At 33.1% G+C, this 6,058-nt stretch overlaps 1 protein-coding gene across 1 annotated transcript in view; it reads right to left on the bottom strand.

The window, feature by feature from the left end:
- LOC117167158 (protein Star) overlaps window positions 1–6,058 on the bottom strand; it is a 75,155-nt gene that overhangs the window by 54,762 nt on the left and 14,335 nt on the right. The window lies entirely within an intron of this gene.

Genomic DNA, 6,058 nt, shown 5'->3' with positions numbered 1-6,058 from the left:
TTCCGCGACCACCTTGACGGCGTGAGATGTATAGTTGCAGAACAGAATAATTTGGATGCTAGCTTCTGTTCATGTACAAACCTTTCGTGTCCCGATATCAAGAGATGTTTTTTTTTAAGTTAATAAGATGTTGAATTGATGCAGTTTTTTCTCATTTTGAGTTCTACATTATATTATATTATATTTCTATAAGTATTAATCACATCAAAAAAAAAATGATTTGGTAATTTAATTATTTCTAACATGCTGTATTTCGTCGGCTTTGCCCCTCACCTGAGGGCAAAGCCGTCTGCAGCTTTTTATGAAAATCAAAACATTTAATGACAAGAAAATATGATGGTTTACTTCTGTGATATTTTATATACTGGAAAAATTACCTTTAAAGATGCCCAACAAGAAGAATAAGTTATTTTGAATAAAAATAGAGATAGCTGTAATATAACCTCTTATACGTTGACATTTTGCTGGAAACGGAATTTACGCAATGTTTCTACTGTACCAATACAAGACAACTGCATACCGACCGGCTTAATAATAATAATATTTAATCATGGACATAAGAAACAAGGGACTAGGCATGCCATTGCGGGGGTGATGCAATGAGGGGGGAGGTCCGTCACCTTTTGATGTCCCGCGACAAACATGGCAGCGCCCACATGTTTATATTTTCATGCACAGTTTGTCGGCAAAAATGCTCGTGCGCATAATCAAATGGCACATCGTAAGATGGCGGCTCTCCCCGCTCATGGGATTCTCCCCCCTCCCGTGGAAACAACCGCGCTTGCCCAAGTTAGGATGACATGCCTAGTCCCGTGTTTCCTATGTCCATGTATTTAATAGTTTCTTCCATGTAGCCCACAGATAAGTTGCTATTCTACATTGCCGAACATTTATCGACGAAACTTGTGACACGTGTTTCACCTAAGCACTTGTAAATATTATTTTCGTCATGCTTGCCCCCCTGGCCAAGCCTCACTTATTTATGAGATATATTATATTTTGGACTTGAATTACGTCTAATTTATATAATTAGATTGTGTGATATTATTTTATCTGTCAAAATATCAATATTTTATACGGTAAGTATTGTCAATAGAGTTGAAAACTTTATATTTCTGTCAGCGAAACTTTCATTCTTTCGTGGTAAAAACTGTTTTCTGCATAATGTTTCTCTTGCAACGTCAATTTTCAAGATTTTAGTAAGTAACAATAACTCTCTGATGAAATAGATTCATTTGATGCAAAGTAGAACTAAAATTGTTAAATAATAGCCATGCTATAAGGAAAATCACCTTTTCCCCACTGTTTGGCGCTGCCCCCCTTTACCCTACATTTTTTTAATTCGGAACTTTATGATATTTGCAGCAAAATTCATAATTTTTTTATTAATCTTATGATCTTTTAAACAAATTTAATAAACAAATGCATTATTGCATTTGTCGGAAGAAAAATTCGGTTTCTTCAATGGCAGTCTTTTCAGATGGGAAGTTAATAAGAGTTTCAGCAACATTCATAATAAGTTGATAAATTTTATTCTTTCTTTAAACAAATTAGATAAACAAATGCATTAATCAGGCATTTGTTTACAGAAAAATTCGTTTTTTTCTATGTCAACAGTTTTAATTACGATGTCGAAAAAAAAACAAATTTTCCATCGACAGATGCTCGAATAATGCATTTGTTTATTAAATTTGTTTTTAAAAATATATAAAATTTATCAATCCATTAAGAATTTGGATGAAGTCATCATGAACTTCCCAATTAAAACGACTGAAATCGAAAAAAAACTAATTTTTCCGTTCACAGAAGCCCGAATAATGCATTTGTTTATTAACTTTGTTTTCAAAAATCATAAAATGTGTCAACTCATCATGAATGTTGCCGAATTTATTATGAAGATCCCAATTAAAAGTCTGATATTGAAACAAAAAAGAATTGTTCCGTCGATAGATAGCCTAATAATGAATTTATTTATTAAATTTGTTTTTAAAAAATCTTAAAATTGATACAAAAATTATGAATTTTTCTTATATTGTCATGAAGTTCCCAACTGAAAAGACTGCCAGTGAAAAAACCGAATTTTTTTCTCGACAAACATAACATTTTACATAATATTGTTTCAATTCTAATTTCTAGCAACATAACTTGAAAAAATGTGTATTTATGGAAAATCGTAGAAAACATGTTTTCAACAAATAATTTGTTGATAACAAATTTTTTTTGTATATTGTCTAATATTGGAATATCCTTAACTAATGCTATTTTATGCAACTTAAGCGCTTTCAACCATTATCCTGTTATTGACGAGCACCGAGAACGTCAACTAGAAAAAGGCCATTCTTTCGCCATATTTGTTAATTTATAAAAAAAAATGGAAAACCTAATTCAAAAATGAGGCTGAAAAACTCTCTAAGATATCTTATTAGCTTTTTCTCCCATTTCTTTTGTCGAAATTGGTAAAGATCTGTGGGCTGCACGTTGCTCTGAACCAAACCAGTCATTTTTCTTCCCAATGTTCTGTTTTTTGTTTTAATCATGAAAAATTGCATTGAGAACATTAAAAAAAAAAGTACATTTTTGGAAAACCCACATACGAGACGAATAGGAAAATTAAAAAAACATAAGTTATGATGAGAAACAAATTTGTAGATCTTTTTGAAATGCACAATTTTTGTTCAGCCATCTTTTTACCCATTTTAACATTTTAACCGCAAAATGTAATTTTTTATTTCTCATTCTTTTTTTATTCTGTCAAAATTTGAATTTTCAATTTTTTAAGAAAAATCAAAAAGGTGTTTAAACAATCTTGTAGGGCATAGGAAAAGAAAAATTTTTCTTCTCTTGACTCTTCTTCATATCATGCGTTATTTGATTTAAAATGTTGATTTTCGTGTGTTTTTTGAAATTTTGTAAATGCTATAACTGTCGTAAATTTTGGTTTTATAAAAAAAGTCAATTCTTTCGAAAGTTATCGTGCTAACAAACTAAAAATCTACGGACACACACACACAGACAGACAGATTCGTAAAAACCTGTTTTTCGGATTCAGGGGGTCTCAAAACGTGGACATTTGACAAAAACGGGGGGAGGGGGGTCAAATTTTACACAAATCTAATACCTCTTCTTGATGAGACTGTAAAAAATCGAAACGAATACTAAAAGCAATTTAATTGTTTATCAGTATTGAGATGAATAATTACAGAAAACGTAGCTGAGGTTTAGAATGAGTTGCCGACTTTCAATCCAGTTGAAGCCACGCTTCAATCAATTATTAAAAAGTGCATGGTGCTATCTTTGATGGTACCTCGAAACTATCATAGTCGGGCAACCATGTGATTGGTTAAAGGTGTCAGTCTATTATGTTTTTTTTCTTTTAAGAAAAATTTCAAAGTACAGGACTTATGGGAAATGATAACCTATATTGATTAATTTTGAGAATATTCTTTTCGTAAATACAATTATTAAAAGTACATGGCACCATTTTTTGCACTTAACATTTGTTAAAATACTTGTTTCCAGCTACAATATTAAGCAATAAAGAATTTTATATGTATTTTCCATAAACTTAAATAAAATTTAAAATTACAGTTTCATTATTTAAATTAACTTATGAAGTTTATGCACTATGTGAATAGTCTAAACGTTGAAAACGACATATTTGAGTATATCAGCGATGAAGTACACTTAATTTTTATAAATTTGTTCAAAATAGAAAGTTTCAGCCCGAGAATTTTATATAATAATTTTCAGAGTCTTTCTTTTAAATTAAACATTTCGGCAAAAAAAACATGTATATTTTAATACATATGGGATTTTTATTTAATAAAAGAAACTTTTCTTCGAGATCAAACGTCAGCCTAAAATAAAGTTACTAACAAATTACTTGAGCTTTCAGCCAAAATTTATTTTGAATACATCTACAGGTATTTAAATCTGAGAAAAGATACTTTTATCCTTGAATTTACTTTGATTGCATACAGCATACATTTCATTTACAATCTGTTTTTCGTAAAAAAAATTTGAGCACGCCTGAGACGCGTGACTGTTGGTTCTCGCGTTTCGCGCTCGATAATATATTTCTCTTGCGCTTTGCACTCGATAATGTATTTACCTGGCGCTACCCACTCGATCTTTGTGCACAGGCTCTTTAAATGTAAAGGTCAAAGCATCGGCATCAGTAACTTGGTGATTGCGAATTTTCTTCTTTAAAGCTCCCTCGGCTTTAACGAACATATTCTCATCACGTATCTCGTGCTTCGCACTCGAGTTGGTCCCTGACATTTTATATTATTACACCATTAAGCCATTTTCCCTTTCGGGGTAGGCGTGACTCACTCGGTAGGGTAAAGGAGTAGTGTGTGGAAGGGATAGAGATTTTTCAGATTGATCCAGAATTCTCGTGCTATTTAAGTAAATAACACGTTCGTTCCGAAACACTGCACCGACCCAGGTTGCTGATCAATCTCTCTAGCAATCACCCCAAGCGAAGAACCTCACGAAGTCGTTATGTAAGGTTTCCCACTTGGGTCCATTAGTAGCCAAGGTCTTTTGTTTCAGACGTCATTCACTCTACTAAAACTCTTTTTATTAACTATTTGCCGCCATACTTTCTTGTCTTGGCATACTTCTCTAGCTTCTTTTATGTCCATGCATTTTTTCATGCAGGCCCTCGTTTTTCTGTGACTTCTTATGTCTCTTCCAACTAGGGTCTCATTCACACATTCTAACCATTCTTTCCGCTGTCTACCTCTGGATACGCTGCCATTTACTTTACCTTGATACACTTGTTTCGTTAGTCGTTCGTTTGACATTCTCTCAACGTGTCCGAACCATCTTAAACGATTTCTTTCCCATGTGTCTACTAGCGTCTCTTCTGCACCACATTCTTTTAGAATTATCTCGTTATTTACTTTGTTCATTAGGGTTTTCCCGCATATTATGCGCATGAATCTCATGTCAATCGCGTTAATTTTACTCTTATTTTTTTCCTAATAAGTCCATGCCTCGCTACCGTATAGTACAGTCGGTACAAATATAGAATTATGTATTGCCATTTTAGCTTTATTTGATATGTTTTTACTTCTGATAAGGGGACCTGCTGTACCAATAACCTTCTTACCTTCATTTATTCGTCTATCTAATTCCTCATCTATCTTCCCGTCCCTAGTAAATAAGCTACCAAGGTATACGAACTTATCAACTTGTTCAATTCTCTCATCATTTAATAAAATATTGCATAGTGTTTTCTCACTCTTTCTATACTCTTTCCATACTCTTTCAGGACTTCCCAAAGTTTACTTCTATCTACCTTGTCAAAAGCTTTTTCTAGGTCAACAAGTGCACAGAAAACTTTTTCTCCTACTCTCAAACTTTTTTCTGTCATTTGTCTTAAGCTAAATATTTGATCCGTACATGACCTTCCTGGCATAAACCCACTTAGGACTTCCCAAATCTTTGCTTCTGTTATTTTCATTACCCTACGAATAAGTATTTTTTAATATATTTTACTTACGGTGCTTAATAAGCTAATCCCTCTGTAATTATCGCACTCGCTTTTATCTCCCTTTCTCTTGTATATTGGTACGATAATAGCTTCTTTCCAATCGTGTGGGACGTCTCCCATCTCGAAACATAAATTTATCAATTCGCACAGTCTATGTGGTATGCACGTGCCACCGTGTTTAAGCATTTCAGCGTTAATGCCGTCTATCCCGCAGCCTTACCGTTTTTCAAGTTCTTAATTACATCCCTAACCTCAGTGACACAGACTTTTTCAATTGAGTTTTCCATCGCATCGTGTTCAACATCGCAGTTGTGGTGTCCTATAGCTTCATCTCCGAATTGTCTCCTAAAATAGTCTCTGAAAACCTCCAGTAGAAACTACTTTATAAAAAAATGAAAGGAAACAAAAGTACAGAAATTGTCAACATGAAAAATAGTAGGCAACTTTTGTCATTTTTATATAAACTGAATTTGCTTATTTCCGATTTTATTTTTATGATTTAAACTTTACACATACGGTCTCCTGAGCAGCCTTTACCGTTTTTTAACTTCTAAA

This window comes from Belonocnema kinseyi, chromosome 2 (assembly GCF_010883055.1).
Source record: "Belonocnema kinseyi isolate 2016_QV_RU_SX_M_011 chromosome 2, B_treatae_v1, whole genome shotgun sequence".
NCBI lineage: Eukaryota > Metazoa > Arthropoda > Insecta > Hymenoptera > Cynipidae > Belonocnema > Belonocnema kinseyi.
Note: the sequence above shows the minus strand (reverse complement) of the source record. Positions and strands in the feature narration are given on the sequence as shown.